Consider the following 19,690-nt stretch of genomic DNA (forward strand, 5'->3'; position numbering starts at 1 on the left):
GTGGCGCGTCAATGCTCCACACCCCAAGTTTCACCGTTTTGGAAATCATACCAAGGTGGCAGCCCGGTAACAACAACAACACAGAGAAAATCGACGTCTTGAGAGGTGACCACTAACTCAGTAATGGTCGTTTCCGTCACTTTACAACGGCAGGCACGCATTACAACACTCCTTTGCAAGTAATAGACTTAAACAACCCACGCTGCTGTTGTAGCCAGTCCTCACAGTAATCGCCAACGGCAACACCATACACCTTCTTGACGGCGGCGTGCTCTATCGGTATTTTCTCCTTATAACTTGAAGTAAATGTTTTAGAGTCGTCTTTCACCGCCTGAAGGCACCGTTAACCACTTTGCTGACAGCGGTGAAGCTACATACAACATAGAGCGACCGACCACTGAATAACCACCACTCTTGGCTACAAATTACGCAAGCCCGTACCTTGACTATGGCCAATCCAATAACCAGAATCAGCGAGCAATAACATTAGAACTCCACATACACCGACGTGCTTAGTAACACCATACTGCAAAGCTTATCACCAGACTACAGACGAGCTGTAGAAATCCACAACGCAACTCTGTCTGGTTGCGTAGTGTCCCTATCCAACGCTGCGCTCGTAAACACGGACGGTTAAGCCTAGTTTACACGACGACACTAGGTTGCAGGCAACTGCGCTACCGGCCACTGCGCATACGCGCCGCGCGTTTGCGCAACTCCTCGGTGGAACTAAACGGTTTGGCGACACTAGTTGCATGAGTTTTGAGGTTATATGTGTTTGTAGAGTGTAGACAAACTGAAATATGAAGTGGGAAACGGAGAATAATGTTCGCTTTTTGGGTATCTATGCTTCGCATAGGTGTTTGCGGGATTTCAGTGATGCTGATTACAAAAATAAGCAACATATTGCTGCTCCCGAGACCTTCATGTGCGATCAGAACATAGATAGTTTGACAATATCTGAGCTGCAGGGCAAAATTTATTGGATTAGGAGCACATATACAACTGAATCTAGAAAAATACAAGCAAATGTAATTCTAGCTGTATAAATGCTCTTGTCTACAAGACTAAAATCCCATCGTTCGGGTTCGCCCACTCTTTTTTTTTTTTTAAGGAATATTGTTCACTGGAGGGAAGGCTACGCATATCAAGAAGCTACATTCTTTACTCAATATTCATCTATTCAAAACGTCGAAACTGTGCTCCGCATTCACATACGTTTGAATTTTGAAATATTGCCATTGTACATATCTGGCTTCAAGAGAGTAGTTTGCAAACCATTCTCTTCTTAATGCGGCCTGCTACAAATAATTACTACTGTTAATGTTGACAATTATTACTGTTAATAATTATTGGTGTTAACGAAAAAGCGTCATCACCAACTATCTTATAGCATGCCGAGTGTTCTTGATTGTAATGCATGCATTGTGATATATAATTTCAGTTCTTGCGACAGTGCTTCATGCATTACATTACATTTATCGTTTCCCATGGATCCCTTGGAGAGGAAGCTCTGGGATGTGGAAAGAGTCAAAGTTGGTTTTTTTTTTTTACAATATCTTTATTCCTTATCGCATAATTAACTCTATTTAGAAGAAACCTTAACAGTTGTGGTGACATTCTAAGAGAATTAAAAGAACTTTTTCGGTCTTCCATTACAAATTATTCCAGCAAGGATGCTGAGCAACCGAGCTGACGTCTTTTCTTCATACAGTCACCAATCGAAACACGTTTCTTGCTTTTTCTTATGCAGCGATTCCACGCAATAAGCTTTACCTCCATCACAACTCGTGCAACGTGCAGCTGCCAAAATTTTCATTTGAGACACGACTCAGGAACTCACAAAACGACGAAACTGAAGTTTATACCGGTTTCGCCGTGTCTACAGTCAAATGTGAAACCATTTGCGTGCAACTCATTCCACGCAACGAGTGGCGCAACCCAATGTCGTCGTGTAAACTAGGCTCTAGGAACTGAGAGCCGGCCAAAGAGAGTACCATACCTCACGGACGCCGTTAGCTCCGTCGCACCGCAACGTGCGCACATACAATCTCAAACACTCCGCAGAATACAGAGGAAACTGGTTCAAATGGTTCTGAGCACTATGGGACTTAACTTCTGATGTCATCAGTCCCCTAGAACTTAGAACTACTTAAACCTGACTAACCTAAGGACATCACACACATCCATGCCCGAGACAGGATTCGAACCTGCGACCGTAGTGGTCGCGCGGTTCCAGACTATAGCGCCTAGAACAGCTCGGTCACCCTAGCCGGCTTAATGTAGAGGAACTACACAAAGTGGCGCAATGGCGCGAACTACAAATTGCTTGAGCAGGAAGACCAATCCATGCAATGGAAACATGGGAGTCCTCGGCCCAAGAAATTTCGTGCTGCTCCATCTGTAGGTAATCAGATGACCCTCGCCTTTTGGGACCTTTGTGGCTTACTGCCAATGGACTGTCTTCCACAAGGAACATGGGTCAACAGCAGTGTGTACTGTCATAACCTTACACGACTTGGGCGCAGGATTCAGCGAGGGCGAGGGGTGAAGTGGTCGAAAGAAGTGCTTCTCGAGTAGGGCAACGCGTGGCCCCACAACACTAATGCCACCACTGCAACGTCATCAGTGAGGTCATTGTTGAGCCAAATCCATCGTACTCAAAGGATCTCGTTCTATCTGACTACGCTTTATTCCAAGCATGGGCAACCTTTGGTGACTCGCGCACCTGATTCACATTCTCACTTAAGGTTGTGGGCCTTCCCGCCACGTGACGCGACAGCACCGCTCCTAGCGAACAAAGTGAGAACTATAGCGTCCGTGATGTTAGTGTTCATGGGGTAACGCACCGATATAAAGACCGCTTTACCGACATGCCACGCCAGCAAATTGTACCTCAAAACATGCGGGTCTGGGAGAAAACTCATTTTATGCTCACTTCATCTTCAGATATAGACATTTATTTACGCGTCGTGAACACTGTTTCTTTATTTACGACGTTTTACAATAGCTATCTTAAACATTTCCGTTGAATAATTCTGCAACGTCGACAGTAAGGAAAGAATATTCCGGTAAGTAAATGAACATAAATATGTGAAGATGTGATGTCAGGCATCTTGAAATGTCATCACGGAAAAACAAACGCCTTTAAAAGCAACTGGTTGCAACTTCAGTTTCAATGTTTGCCTCGTTATGATACGCCCACGACAGAGAAGAATTATTTACTGGCGTTAATACGAGAACGAACAGGAAAACGAAATCAGCGATGAGACAGGCAGTTCCAGGAAACAAGCAATTACGAGCAATTTTGCGATTATTGGCCATAGTCAGGTCATTCGGGTGTTCGAAATTTAGTGTATTAATATCCACAAACAATTAGAAAGCATCCCCAAGTGGGTGCATAGTGGCCCCAAACAGCGGTTCCGTGACGCAATAATGGAGTTGTCAGAATGGTGGCAGCGGTGTACTGATGTCCGTGGAGAGTATATTCAGAGATCACATGTACGAGAGGCATTCAACAAGTGACGCAACAATTTTTTTTTATTTGAAAGCTGGTTGGTTTTATTCAGGATTCGAATACATCATATCATAACCCACTATTTTGGCTACAAAACACTTTTTTTCAACGTAATCTCTGTTCAAGGTGACGGCCTTACGCGACGTCACTGGGAAGACAAGTGCGCCCGCGTGGTACCACTCTACTCGTCGACGTCAGAGCCAATGATTCGCTGCATCAATAATCTCCCCGTCATCCGCGTAATGCTTCCATTGTCCCAAGCAGATGGAATTCAGAAGGTGCGAGATTGGGACTGTTGGGTGGATGAGGAAATGCAGTCGAATGATGTTTTGTGATTCTTCTCGGGCGCGCAGGCTTTTCTGAGGTGTTACGTTGTCGTGGAGAATGAGTAGTTTGTTTACATTTTTGTTTGCTGAGGGTACCACAATAAACTTCCGAGCTGATCGTTACACCATGAGGCAGGACATCCAACAGAATAAATCCTTCAGAGTCGCCACGACTTTATCGGCCGAGAATGCGGCTTTGAGTTCTTTCTTCAGAGGAGAGGTGGCGTTGTGCCACTCAATGCGCCGCCGTTTTGTTTGCGGCTCGAACTGATGAACCCACGTTTCATCGCCTGTTCGACAAAAAATTTTCACGACCAACCTCGTAGCGCGCAAGCCAGTCCCGCACAGATGGTCCTTCGTTACTCTTTATGGTTTTCAGTTATTCGCCGTGGAACCCCAGCGGGCACACATCTTTTGAGTACCCCAGCTAGTGCTCGATTGCCTCAGCACTACCAACGGGGAGGTCCAGTAGTGCAGCGAGGTGGTTGTGTGTGCGGCCGTCCGGCACGCGGGAGTTCTGACATGAATGCGCTACTTAGTGCGTTGATGACAGACGCCGAGCCCAACGACTCACCTTGCTTTTGTTCACTTCCAGGTCACCGTAGATATTTGGCAAGCGCCTATGAATATCTTTGATGAAACTTCGTGACAGATTAAAACTGTGTGGCGGACCGAGACTCGAACTCGGGACCCTTGCCGTTCGCGGGCAAGTGCTCTACCAACTAAGCTACCCAAGCATGACTCACGCCTCGTCCTCACAGCTTTAATTCCGCCAGTACCTCATCTCCTACCTTCCAAACTTCACAGAAGCTCTCCTGCAAGCCTTGCAGAACTAGCACTCCTGGAAGAAAGGATATTGCGGAGACATGGCTTAACCACAGCATGGGGGATGTTTCTAGAAGGAAATTTCCACTCTCCAGCGGAGTGTGCGCTGATATAAAAATTACTGGCAGATTGAAACTGTGAGTCGTGCTTGGTTAGCTCAGTTGGTAGAGTACTTGCCCGCGAAAGGCAAAGGTCCCGAGTTCGAGTCTCGGTCCGGCACACCGTTTTAATCTGCCAGGAAGTTTCATATCAGCGCACACTCCATTCTAGAGTGAAAATTTCATTCTAGAAATATCTTTGATGCACTGGTTTTCCGCCAAAAGGAACTCAGTGCCTGCTCTCTGCTTGGGACGGACCTCCGTACAGACGCCATTTTGAAGGCTACGTGTAGCGCCGCAACCAACTGGAACTTCATAAAACTATAGCGGCTGAAGCGCAAATATTCCACTATGCCCCACAACAAATTGGGCGTTTTTACCGACTGAAAGAAATCAACACTGAAAAAAAGGTTACATTACTTACTGACTCGTGTTCATTAATAAATGGAAGTACAAAATTTACAATTGTAAATCATTTCCTCGTAAACGCTTGGACATGCAAATGATCAGCATTTCAACGCAAAAGCAGAGAGTAACGATGTCTGCATTCTGTACGTTAGGAAAGATGACCAGTATGCAGCGAATTTCACACTGAGAATTTCCATTTCACTGTTGGCTGTTGGCTATTATGCCTCGTTGTGACGGTACGTCATATAAATGGACATTTGGAGAAAGGGAAAAGAAGTTTTTTTTATGAGATGCTTGAACCATAAATTATCTAACGACTAAGTACGTCTGCGCGATGTATAAGAAATAGTAAAGGTTGTAAATTATTATTATAAAAACACAAATATCGATGTAATTAACAAAATACAGTTTTTTGTATAATCTCTGTGTAACATAGGCCATGAAGATCAGAGACAATACTTTGATTGAACACGCACTCCTGTTTTTGTTTCATCTAGCGGTAGGCCGCCATTGTAGCGCTGTATAATAATTAATGTAAGTTTTTCTGTATTTTTTGCAAAATAGAATAGAAATTGTTATTAGAAAGTGTGTATTATTGACTTAGTTGTCACCTCTCATGATCGCAACCAGTAATTCTCATTAACCAAGTTTTTACAGAACTTCGTAGTGCAGGGAGCACATCTCCCCTAGCAGGATTTAGTCGGCCATTACGCTGACTGTATTATTCAATTAAAATTTCTTGTCATAATATTAAATGTAAATGCGAGAGACTTTTCAATTTTGATCTTTCATTAATTTCAAAGTTAAAGACAGCAGTGATAGATTTCATTTACCAAAATTCACAGCACTGAATGAGTTCAGTATGTTTCATTTTGGCGGCCTAACCGCAAATGAGATTCTCTTCAGTTTTGCCTTGCAAATAATCAACAAGAAATATTGAAAATCATACATTCCGCAATATCTCAGTTAATCTTTGTGTAGTTTGGTACATAAATGACAAGTAGCCCCTGATGATGATGATGTTTGTTTTGTGGGGCGCTCAACTGCGTGGTTATCAGCGCCCGTACAATTACCCAATCTTTGCTCAGTCCAATTTCGCCACTTTCCTGGAGGATGATGAAATGATGAGGACAACACAAACGCCCAGTCATCTCGAGGCAGGTGAAAATCCCTGACCCCGCTGGGAATCGAACCCGGGACCCCGTGCTCGGGAAGCGAGAACGCTACCGCGAGACCACGAGCGGCGGACGCACAAGTAGCCCCTGAGACCCATATCAATAATTACAGTTTGCGTAAGGATACGAAAATTTTCTTTTCTAAACAGCAGCGCTCACGCAAACTATTTATTAGAAGGCGGTGAGTCGCGCGTTGTATTTAAAAAATATAATATCATACGTACTTCGGGTTCAAAAATGGTTCAAATGGCTCTGAGCACTATGGGACTTAACATCTATGGTCATCAGTCCCCTAGAACTACTTAAACCTAACTAACCTAAGGACAGCACACAACACTCAGTCATCACGAGGCAGAGAAAATCCCTGACCCCGCCGGGAATCGAACCCGGGAACCCGGGCGTGGGAAGCGAGAACGCTACCGCACGACCACGAGCTGCGGACCGTACTTCGGGGCAGTCGATGTCCGTACGAGTGTTATCGCGGTATAAGTTAATTAAAAGTCTCATGCTAGCCCACAATATTTAAAGCCACCCCAACCAAAATCATAATGATAAGTTGCCACACACACACATACATATACACTTATACCGTGATATAGTGTAAGAAGTCGAGACGTTTGCCAGCACGTGTCGGTATTTGGCAGCAGCAGGATAGTGCGCCATAGAGAATGCAATTTAACCGTTCAGCGATACTGTTGCACGCGTTGGTCGGGAGCCCACGACCCGTCATGCGACTGAGTATTAGAAGATCCATAACGTCTTGAAAGAGCTCAGTGGCGACATACGACTGGCGCTCGAGAAGCCAGACAAATTGTTATGATATTGCAGTGTCTGTGTCATGGCGAATTACGATGCGACGCACGCATGTCCAAAGGAACAGGCACTACGGCGACTACGCCGTTATGGAATAGAGGAAATGTATTCACAGTTGCGAATATGGACAACAATCAGCTGCGTAACGGATTGACGACAGTGAAAATTTGTGCCGGACCGGGACTCGAACCAGGAATTCCCGCTTATTGCAAGCGGCCGCTGTACCATTAGGTAAGGCCGGGGACAAACACCACCAATGGCCAGACACAACATTCCATATGTCGTCAACCATGTCCGAAGGAACAGTGCATCGTAATTCGGAATAATACAGGCACTGAAATATCATATTTATCTGCCGACACCAGCAAGCGACTTTCAGATAAAATATGAAGATGTCTGAAAGAATAGATGCCATCTTCATATCGTTAAGGCTAACCGGCCATTGACCTTCTTCAGTGCGGATGCACACGAATCGCCTGAACTCTTACGGGACTCGGTGGATTGTCTGCCGCGAGTACTAGATATAATGGCAAGGCCCCAACGAATGTAGTGTGTGGACTATAAGTTGGGAATGTAGGTCTCATGGGGAGCGTACCGGCGATAAGTCCCTGCAGTCGCACTAGCCTCTGTGTACTCGGTGACTCAGATGGATAGAGCGTCTGTCATGTAAGCAGGAGATCCTGGGTTCGAGTCCCGGTCGAGGCACACATTTTCACCTGTCCCCGTTGATATATATCAACGCCCGTCAGCAGCTGAAGGTATTAATATATAATTCTAATTTCGTCATAGACATATCGTTGACGCCATAGGGAAGTTTGGATCTGGGCGTTAGCCGTACTCGGATAGCCTAATGGTAAGGCGAGATCGCTCGCTCTAAGCAAGAAACCCGGGTTCGAGTCACAGTCCGGCACAAATTTTCAATGACGTCAGTCCATTATAAAGCTGATGGTTGTCCATATTCGCAACCGCGACCACATTTCTCGTAGACAAAGTGTTGGATGCGGTGGATCGTGCCTTGAGTCAGCAGAAGAGCTTCTTTGCAGCGCGACACTCTCCGTGCGACGGCGTCTCGATTACCACAGAATGTCAGCATGGAGGCCGTTGTTGACTGCCCTCCTTGCGGCGAAGAGAGAAACGCGCCGACGTTGGTGTGCACAACAACGAGGACACTGGAGACAGCAGCGGCACCGCGCCGACTGTTTAGACGATTCCCAATTCTGAGTACGGCATCGCGATGGACGTATCCTTGTATCAAATTTTATAAATATTACTTTAATTACATTAAGTGTCCGTCCCCGATAGCTGAGTGGTCAGCGCGACAGAACGTCAGTCCTAAGGGCCCGGATTCGATTCCCGGCTGGGTCGGAGATTTTCTCCGCTCAGGGACTGGGTGTTGTGTTGACCTAATCATCATCATTCCATCCCAATCGACGCGCAAGTCGCTTAAGTTGCACCCGGCGAACGGTCTACCCGACGGGAGGTACCAGTCACACGACATTTACATTACGAGATGCATTCAAGTTCTAAGGCCTCCGATTTTTTTTCTCCGGACTGGAAAGAGATAGAAACATGCTCATTGTTTTAAAATGAGGCCGCGTTCATTGTCAATACGTCCCAGAGATGGCAACACCATACGGCAGATGGAATTTTACCGCCAGCGGCGAGAATGAGAACTGTTTCAAATACTTAAAACGGCGACGTTTTCCTTACTTGAACAGCGTGCAATCATTCGTTTTCTGAATTTGCATGGTGTGAAACCAATTGAAATTCATCGACAGTTGTAGGAGACATGTGGTGATGGAGTTATGGATGTGTCGAAAGTGCGTTCGTGGGTGCGACAGTTTAATGAAGGCAGAACATCGTGTGACAACAAACCGAAACAACCTCGGGCTCGCACAAGCCGGTCTGACGACATGATCGAGAAAGTGGAGAGAATTGTTTTGGGGAATCGCCGAATGACTGTTGAACAGATCGCCTCCAGAGTTGGCATTTCTGTGGGTTCTGTGCACACAATCCTGCATGACGACCTGAAAATGCGAAAAATGTCATCCAGGTGGGTGCCACGAATACTGACGGACGACCACATGGTTGCCCGTGTGGCATGTTGCCGAGCAATGTTGACGCGCAACGACAACATTAATGGGACTTTCTTTTCGTCGGTTGTGACAATGGATGAGACGTGGATGCCATTTTTCAATCCAGAAATAAGGCGCCAGTCAGCTCAATGGAAGCACACAGATTCACCGCCACCAAAAAAATTTCAGGTAACCGCCAGTGCTGAAAAAATGATGGTGTCCATGTTCTGGGACAGCGAGGGCGTAATCCTTACCCATTGCGTTCCAAAGGGCACTACGGTAACAGGTGCATCCTACGAAAATGTTTCGAAGAACAAATTCCTTCCTGCACTGCAACAAAAACGTCCGGGAAGGGCTGCGCCTGTGCTGTTTCACCAAGACGACGCACCCGCACATCGAGCTAACGTTACGCAACAGTTTCTTCGTGATAACAACTTTGAAGTGATTCCTCATGCTCCCTACTCACCTGACCTGGCTCCTAGTGACTTTTGGCTTTTTCCAACAATGAAAGACACTCTCCGTGGCCGCACATTCACCAGCCGTGCTGCTATTGCCTCAGCGATTTTCCAGTGGTCAAAACAGACTCCTAAAGAAGCCTTCACCGCTGCCATGGAATCATGTCGTCAGCGTTGTGAAAAATGTGTACGTCTGCACGGCGATTACGTCGAGAAGTAACGCCAGTTTCATCGATTTCGGGTGAGTAGTTAATTAGAAAAAGAAATCGGAGGCCTTAGAACTTGAATGCACCTTGTACATTAAGTACCCCAATGTCGATAATACTTTTTATTATTCTGTTAAGAGATTGAAAGTTGCAATATTGCGTTCATCATTCTCAAACGCCCCCAACAGCTGCTTTGTTTTATGGGGTGCCATTGGGTGCCGAACGCAGTCTCCTCTTGTTCACATAGACGGTTATCTGGACAGCAGCCGTTACGTTTCTGACGTGTTCAGGCCATGGCTGTGCTCCCTCTTCGACGTCTCTGTACCGTTATCTTTCAACAAGGTGATTCAAGAACGCATGTAGCTCTTGCTACCCTGACCTACCTCCATACAGAATGTGTTCTGGCGCTGACATGGTGAGAACGCTCTCCTGATCTCTCATCCAGTGACAAGGTCTGCTCGTGGGCTGCCTAGAGTTCGGCACGCCACAATTACGACTGGTGAACGTGGAATGAAGTACTCATGTCTATGATGAGACTTCATTTCGAGGCGGATCATCACCGTTCCTGCAGCCAGAGGTGGCAGCCATGTGTGCTAAATTTCATATCTCGTATACTCTCCAACAATATAAATTTTAATCATATATTCTTCCTACAACACCGTATACGCAGAATAAGTAACAGTTCGCTATCAGTTATTCTTTCTCGTGTTGAACCTTGAAACGTCCCCTTAGAAAAATTATACGTGACTGTGCTTTAACTGACACACAATATTTTTAGCGCAGCGCAATCTGACTTTCAAAATACCCTACAAAATAATGGCCCTGACTAACATTAATCTATACCTTTCACAAATCACTTACCTCACAAAAATCTTCATTACTCGAACTACTGCAATACAGCGAGCGCCACTACTGCCAGCTAAATAAAAGATTCAAACTACGGAAGGCACTAACTACTGATAGGGATAGTTAGCAAATGAAAGATTTTAATAGAGAACAAACAATGCATTTACCTTAATAGTCATAATATATATAGCAGTTCATGACAAATTACAAAACTCCGCCATCTCTCTCCTCACATCCACCACTGCTGGCGGCTCACCTCCAACTGTGCAGTGCTACGCGCTGTTCACATCCAGCTGCCGCTGCCCAACACTACAATGGCAGACAACAATGCAAACTAGCCACAGACTGCACACAGCACAGCCACTGCAATACAGCGAGCGCCACTACTGCCAGCTAAATAAAAGATTCAAACTACGGAAGGCACTAACTACTGATAGGGATAGTTAGCAAATGAAAGATTTTAATAGAGAACAAACAATGTATTTACCTTAATAGTCATAATATATATAGCAGTTCATGACAAATTACAAAACTCCGCCATCTCTCTCCTCACATCCACCTCTGCTGGCGGCTCACCTCCAACTGTGCAGTGCTACGCGCTGTTCACATCCAGCTGCCGCTGCCCAACACTACAATGGCAGACAACAATGCAAACTAGCCACAGACTGCACACAGCACAGCCACTGCAATACAGCGAGCGCCACTACTGCCAGCTAAATAAAAGATTCAAACTACGGAAGGCACTAACTACTGATAGGGATAGTTAGCAAATGAAAGATTTTAATAGAGAACAAACAATGTATTTACCTTAATAGTCATAATATATATAGCAGTTCATGACAAATTACAAAACTCCGCCATCTCTCTCCTCACATCCACCTCTGCTGGCGGCTCACCTCCAACTGTGCAGTGCTACGCGCTGTTCACATCCAGCTGCCGCTGCCCAACACTACAATGGCAGACAACAATGCAAACTAGCCACAGACTGCACACAGCACAGCCACTGCAATACAGCGAGCGCCACTACTGCCAGCTAAATAAAAGATTCAAACTACGGAAGGCACTAACTACTGATAGGGATAGTTAGCAAATGAAAGATTTTAGTAAAGAACAAACAATGTATTTACCTTAATAGTCATAATATATATAGCAGTTCATGACAAATTACAAAACTCCGCCATCTCTCTCCTCACATCCACCACTGCTGGCGGCTCACCTCCAACTGTGCAGTGCTACGCGCTGTTCACATCCAGCTGCCGCTGCCCAACACTACAATGGCAGACAACAATGCAAACTAGCCACAGACTGCACACAGCACAGCCACTGCAATACAGCGAGCGCCACTACTGCCAGCTAAATAAAAGATTCAAACTACGGAAGGCACTAACTACTGATAGGGATAGTTAGCAAATGAAAGATTTTAATAGAGAACAAACAATGTATTTACCTTAATAGTCATAATATATATAGCAGTTCATGACAAATTACAAAACTCCGCCATCTCTCTCCTCACATCCACCTCTGCTGGCGGCTCACCTCCAACTGTGCAGTGCTACGCGCTGTTCACATCCAGCTGCCGCTGCCCAACACTACAATGGCAGACAACAATGCAAACTAGCCACAGACTGCACACAGCACAGCCACTGCAATACAGCGAGCGCCACTACTGCCAGCTAAATAAAAGATTCAAACTACGGAAGGCACTAACTACTGATAGGGATAGTTAGCAAATGAAAGATTTTAATAGAGAACAAACAATGTATTTACCTTAATAGTCATAATATATATAGCAGTTCATGACAAATTACAAAACTCCGCCATCTCTCTCCTCACATCCACCTCTGCTGGCGGCTCACCTCCAACTGTGCAGTGCTACGCGCTGTTCACATCCAGCTGCCGCTGCCCAACACTACAATGGCAGACAACAATGCAAACTAGCCACAGACTGCACACAGCACAGCCACTGCAATACAGCGAGCGCCACTACTGCCAGCTAAATAAAAGATTCAAACTACGGAAGGCACTAACTACTGATAGGGATAGTTAGCAAATGAAAGATTTTAATAGAGAACAAACAATGTATTTACCTTAATAGTCATAATATATATAGCAGTTCATGACAAATTACAAAACTCCGCCATCTCTCTCCTCACATCCACCTCTGCTGGCGGCTCACCTCCAACTGTGCAGTGCTACGCGCTGTTCACATCCAGCTGCCGCTGCCCAACACTACAATGGCAGACAACAATGCAAACTAGCCACAGACTGCACACAGCACAGCCACTGCAATACAGCGAGCGCCACTACTGCCAGCTAAATAAAAGATTCAAACTACGGAAGGCACTAACTACTGATAGGGATAGTTAGCAAATGAAAGATTTTAATAGAGAACAAATATGTATTTACCTTAATAGTCATAATATATATAGCAGTTCATGACAAATTACAAAACTCCGCCATCTCTCTCCTCACATCCACCACTGCTGGCGGCTCACCTCCAACTGTGCAGTGCTACGCGCTGTTCACATCCAGCTGCCGCTGCCCAACACTACAATGGCAGACAACAATGCAAACTAGCCACAGACTGCACACAGCACAGCCACTGCAATACAGCGAGCGCCACTACTGCCAGCTAAATAAAAGATTCAAACTACGGAAGGCACTAACTACTGATAGGGATAGTTAGCAAATGAAAGATTTTAATAGAGAACAAACAATGTATTTACCTTAATAGTCATAATATATATAGCAGTTCATGACAAATTACAAAACTCCGCCATCTCTCTCCTCACATCCACCTCTGCTGGCGGCTCACCTCCAACTGTGCAGTGCTACGCGCTGTTCACATCCAGCTGCCGCTGCCCAACACTACAATGGCAGACAACAATGCAAACTAGCCACAGACTGCACACAGCACAGCCACTGCAATACAGCGAGCGCCACTACTGCCAGCTAAATAAAAGATTCAAACTACGGAAGGCACTAACTACTGATAGGGATAGTTAGCAAATGAAAGATTTTAATAGAGAACAAATATGTATTTACCTTAATAGTCATAATATATATAGCAGTTCATGACAAATTACAAAACTCCGCCATCTCTCTCCTCACATCCACCACTGCTGGCGGCTCACCTCCAACTGTGCAGTGCTACGCGCTGTTCACATCCAGCTGCCGCTGCCCAACACTACAATGGCAGACAACAATGCAAACTAGCCACAGACTGCACACAGCACAGCCACTGCAATACAGCGAGCGCCACTACTGCCAGCTAAATAAAAGATTCAAACTACGGAAGGCACTAACTACTGATAGGGATAGTTAGCAAATGAAAGATTTTAATAGAGAACAAACAATGTATTTACCTTAATAGTCATAATATATATAGCAGTTCATGACAAATTACAAAACTCCGCCATCTCTCTCCTCACATCCACCACTGCTGGCGGCTCACCTCCAACTGTGCAGTGCTACGCGCTGTTCACATCCAGCTGCCGCTGCCCAACACTACAATGGCAGACAACAATGCAAACTAGCCACAGACTGCACACAGCACAGCCACTGCAATACAGCGAGCGCCACTACTGCCAGCTAAATAAAAGATTCAAACTACGGAAGGCACTAACTACTGATAGGGATAGTTAGCAAATGAAAGATTTTAATAGAGAACAAACAATGTATTTACCTTAATAGTCATAATATATATAGCAGTTCATGACAAATTACAAAACTCCGCCATCTCTCTCCTCACATCCACCTCTGCTGGCGGCTCACCTCCAACTGTGCAGTGCTACGCGCTGTTCACATCCAGCTGCCGCTGCCCAACACTACAATGGCAGACAACAATGCAAACTAGCCACAGACTGCACACAGCACAGCCACTGCAATACAGCGAGCGCCACTACTGCCAGCTAAATAAAAGATTCAAACTACGGAAGGCACTAACTACTGATAGGGATAGTTAGCAAATGAAAGATTTTAATAGAGAACAAACAATGTATTTACCTTAATAGTCATAATATATATAGCAGTTCATGACAAATTACAAAACTCCGCCATCTCTCTCCTCACATCCACCTCTGCTGGCGGCTCACCTCCAACTGTGCAGTGCTACGCGCTGTTCACATCCAGCTGCCGCTGCCCAACACTACAATGGCAGACAACAATGCAAACTAGCCACAGACTGCACACAGCACAGCCACTGCAATACAGCGAGCGCCACTACTGCCAGCTAAATAAAAGATTCAAACTACGGAAGGCACTAACTACTGATAGGGATAGTTAGCAAATGAAAGATTTTAATAGAGAACAAACAATGTATTTACCTTAATAGTCATAATATATATAGCAGTTCATGACAAATTACAAAACTCCGCCATCTCTCTCCTCACATCCACCACTGCTGGCGGCTCACCTCCAACTGTGCAGTGCTACGCGCTGTTCACATCCAGCTGCCGCTGCCCAACACTACAATGGCAGACAACAATGCAAACTAGCCACAGACTGCACACAGCACAGCCACTGCAATACAGCGAGCGCCACTACTGCCAGCTAAATAAAAGATTCAAACTACGGAAGGCACTAACTACTGATAGGGATAGTTAGCAAATGAAAGATTTTAATAGAGAACAAATATGTATTTACCTTAATAGTCATAATATATATAGCAGTTCATGACAAATTACAAAACTCCGCCATCTCTCTCCTCACATCCACCACTGCTGGCGGCTCACCTCCAACTGTGCAGTGCTACGCGCTGTTCACATCCAGCTGCCGCTGCCCAACACTACAATGGCAGACAACAATGCAAACTAGCCACAGACTGCACACAGCACAGCCAGTGATTTTCATACAGAGCGCTACGTAACGTTGCCAATAAGAAAACATAAACAGCCTACTTACAACCTTTAATTGGAAGCAGTGTATCATCATCATCATCACCATAGTCAGCAACAACACCTCTGCTCGACCAAGTCACGCAATGATGCAGTTCATCTGCCCCGGGAATTAGGCACCATTGCTAACGTTTCGTTCAACCACAATTTTCTTCTCATTCTGCAAGAATAGTTTTGCCCGTAACGCGCGTTCTAAGCAGCTATTCTCTCTCCCAATCCTTAACAAAAGTACTAAAGAGAAACGGTTTGTATATGGCCAGAATGCCTATCTACGCAGACGTTTCGATACCGCACTTCGTAATCAGGTGATGGAAAGCGTCATCATCATCCGTATTTCATCGACACGTCGGTTGCGGCATTTCATGCATATGAGATGATATCATCACTTTCAAAAGTTTCAGTATCCGCGCGAATCCGAGTAACTAGGAAAATCACATGGAAGCAGTGTTACGCCAAATTTATTCAAATGAATAATAAATAAAATGAAAACTATTATTCTGTATTCAAGAATGAAAAACAGAAATATAGTACGTCGTGCCATACTTCTCGCTTCTGCATGAAATTATGACGGGAAATTCTGAGTTTTTCAAAGCGAGATTAATCACACATGTTTGGCAAGGTTTGTTTGAAATGAAATCCGATATATGTGATAAAATCATATCTTTTATGTGCCGTAGTAATATAGTACACGTTACACATGTCTGCTTCATCTATATATGTTTCATGCAACCATTTCTTACAGCAAATGCACTGAATCCAGTTCAGTTGCGGTCCGTTCTTTTCCTAGTAGTTTCTTTCACATTCAACAGAGCAATTGTCGTCAACAGCCGATTTTCCTTTTCTCCCTCGTTTGGTGGTTGGAGGAATTTTTTTCCGTGTCAGTCCTTTTTTGTTCCAATGCTTTCACATTCTGAGAGTTTTCTGGTCTGTTAACAACGATGAAAGTTTCTTCCTTTTCTCTGGTGTTTCCAAAAACTGATATCGGTGCAATCTCTTCAAACGAGGTAGAGGTCTGCATAACCTGCAACACTTGCATTAGATGCAGTTTCTGCGCTAACAGATTTGTTAGGAGTGTTGGGTTCTGACTTGCCAATCGACCAAGAACGTTGTTTTTATTAGGATGCCTCTCCAACAAAACAGCATCAGAAATAGAAAATGCATCGTCTGAAATTTTCTGCGGGCTTCAAATCCACCAGCGGCATTTGATTAAGTTTCACCTTCTTGCTACGCCGTCTCATCAAAAGGGCAAGCGGGGCTCCTGCCACTTTCCTGCCCCAATAAGATACCGACCATACCCGCGTTGCCTTGCAGAAGACGTGCTTCAGTGATTTAAAGGAGCACTTATCTGTGGGAAACGGGTTGAATGAAGAGGCAAGCAAACCAAGATGACGTCATGGCTATCTACAAGTTCCAACAACTCAATACCAGAACTGTGAGATGTATTGCCATCTAGGAGTAGGAAAACTTTACCTCTGGGTTTCCTAGGGATGAAGTGTTTCCCTCAACCACAACATGAATATTGTTGCAGTTACATAACCCGAGATGACATTTGTGAAAATTCTCGACCCAAACACTGATGCGACCATCATGATGCTGTAAACAGAACCTGGATTCATCCGAAAAAATTACGTTTTGCCATTCGTGCACCCAGGTTCGTCGTTGAGTACACCATCGCAGGCGCTCCTGTCTGTGATGCAGCGTCAAGGGTAACCGCAGCCATGGTCTCCGAGCTGATAGTCCATGCTGCTGCAAACGTCGTTGAACTGTCCGTGCAGATGGTTGTTGTCTTGCAAACGTCCCCATCTGTTCACTCAGGGATTGAGACGTGGCTGCACGATCCGTTACAGCCATGCGGATAAGATGCCTGTCATCTCGACTGCTAGTGATACGAGGCCGTTGGGATCCAGCACGGCGTTCCGTATTACCCTCCTGAACCCATCGATTCCATATTCTGCTAACAGTCATTGGATCTCGACCAACGCGAGCAGCAATGTTGCGATATGATAAACCGCAATCGCGATAGGCTACAATCCGATCTTTATCAAAGTCGGAAACGTGATGGTACGCATTTCTCCTCCTTGCACGAGGCATCACAACAACGTTTCACCAGGCAACGCCGGTCAACTGCTGTTTGTGTATGAGAAATTGGTTGGAAACTTTCCTCATGTCAGCATGTTGTAGGTGTCGCCACAGGTACCAACCTTGTGTGAATGCTATGAAAAGCTAATCATTTGCATATCACAGCATTTGCTTTCTGTCGGTTAAATTTCGCGTCTGTAGCACGACATCTTCGTGGTGTAGCAATTTTAATTGCCAGTAGTGTACTTATAAAGTGTATTTTTTGTATAAATATACCCTTTTTTAAGAGGAACAACTCCTGCTGACATTAACATACTAAAAGTAGGGTAAATTTGAATGTCCTTGGTGGTTTGTTGCAAGATTCTAGTGCCAGTCGGTTACGAAATATCGTATTGTGAAAAATTCCCACACCGACACTTGTTTGAGCCATTCAACATGCGTAGTTGCTAGATATTGTGCTATGTTTGCTTAAGTGTGCTGTTGTATTCCTTGATTGCATTGTGACTTACTAGTCAGCTAGTGTGTGACAGTACAAGCAGTAGGAGGTGAGTTGATGATGAGATTTAGCGATGCAGAAAAAGCCAACATGGTCATGGTACATGGAGAGAGTAGGAAGAATGCAGTTCGCTCTTGTACGGTGTATGAGGCAAGATATCCCAATAGAAGCGAACCATCTAGGTAGTCACTTATCAACCTCTGTAACAGAATGAAACAAGTGACGACAGAAGAGAGGAAACTTAATATTGTTGCTGCTGTTGCAGTTGATCCGCACATTAGCTCCCACACAAGCGCACAACGAAGTGGCTTGAGTCAGGCAGGTGTCCTGTGCATTCTCCAGCGACACAGGTTCCATCCCCATCACATCTCTCTCCATCAAGGATGATGATTGTGAGAATCATGTTAACTTCTGCACATGGGCTTTACGATGGGATACTCCACATGTATCATGTATCTCGTTTGGTAATGAAGCCATATTTGCCAGCCATAGCCAGGTGCAGCAACGAAACGTGCACTCGTCTGTTGGCAATCCCCATTGGCTTCATCAGGTGGAAGGTCAGAGACCATGGAGTGCAAAACGTGTGGTGCAGAATAGTGAAGCATCAGGTCATAGACTCGTTTTTCATAGCAGGAAGACTGTTCATACGTATCGCAGGCTCCTAACAGACCATCTTCCACTGTCGGCCGGGGTGGCCGAGCGGTTCTAGGCGCTACAGTCTGGAACCGCGCGACCGCTACGGTCGCAGGTTCGAATCCTGCCCCGGGCATGGATGTGTGTGATGTCCTTAGGTTCGTTAGGTTTAAGTAGTTCTAAGTTCTAGGGGACTAATGACCTTAGAAGTTAAGTCCCATAGTGCTCAGAGCCATTTGAACCATCTTCCACAGACGCCGTGAGATGTTCCACTGCAGGCCGTGAGGAAGCTGTGGTACCAACATGATGGTTGTCCAGCCATTTGTGCACGAAGTACTACAGCATGTCTCCACGTATTGTTTCCAAATCGTTGGATTGGACCAAGAGGACCTGTGCCAAGGCTAGCCCGTTCCTCCTATTTGACGCAAGTAGACGTTCTTCTGTGGGGTAAGCTGGAAGACGCTGTCCACAAGGACTTGCTTACTACATCTGAGGATATGCAATGATTAATGCAGCCTGTTCAGACAACTCTTCTGAAATGCATGTGTGCAGCAGTCGTTCCGTACCAGACTGGAAGCATGTATTTCCACTGCCAGTGGTATTTTTGAACACAACCTGCCTTAGTACTAGTCAGAATCCACGTAACTAGTGAACGCACTTGAGTTGTTCTTTAGAGTGTGCTTCCACAGGTATTGTAGAAGTGTCGATGTGAGAACTGTTAAAAATAGCTGGCCGCGGTGCTCTAGCGGTTCTGGCGCTGCAGTCCGGAACCGCGTGACCGCTACGGTCGCAGGTTCGAATCCTGCCTCGGGCATGGGTGTGTGTGATGTCCTTAGGTTTGTT

Source organism: Schistocerca cancellata, chromosome 6 (genome assembly GCF_023864275.1).
Source record: "Schistocerca cancellata isolate TAMUIC-IGC-003103 chromosome 6, iqSchCanc2.1, whole genome shotgun sequence".
Lineage (NCBI taxonomy): Eukaryota > Metazoa > Arthropoda > Insecta > Orthoptera > Acrididae > Schistocerca > Schistocerca cancellata.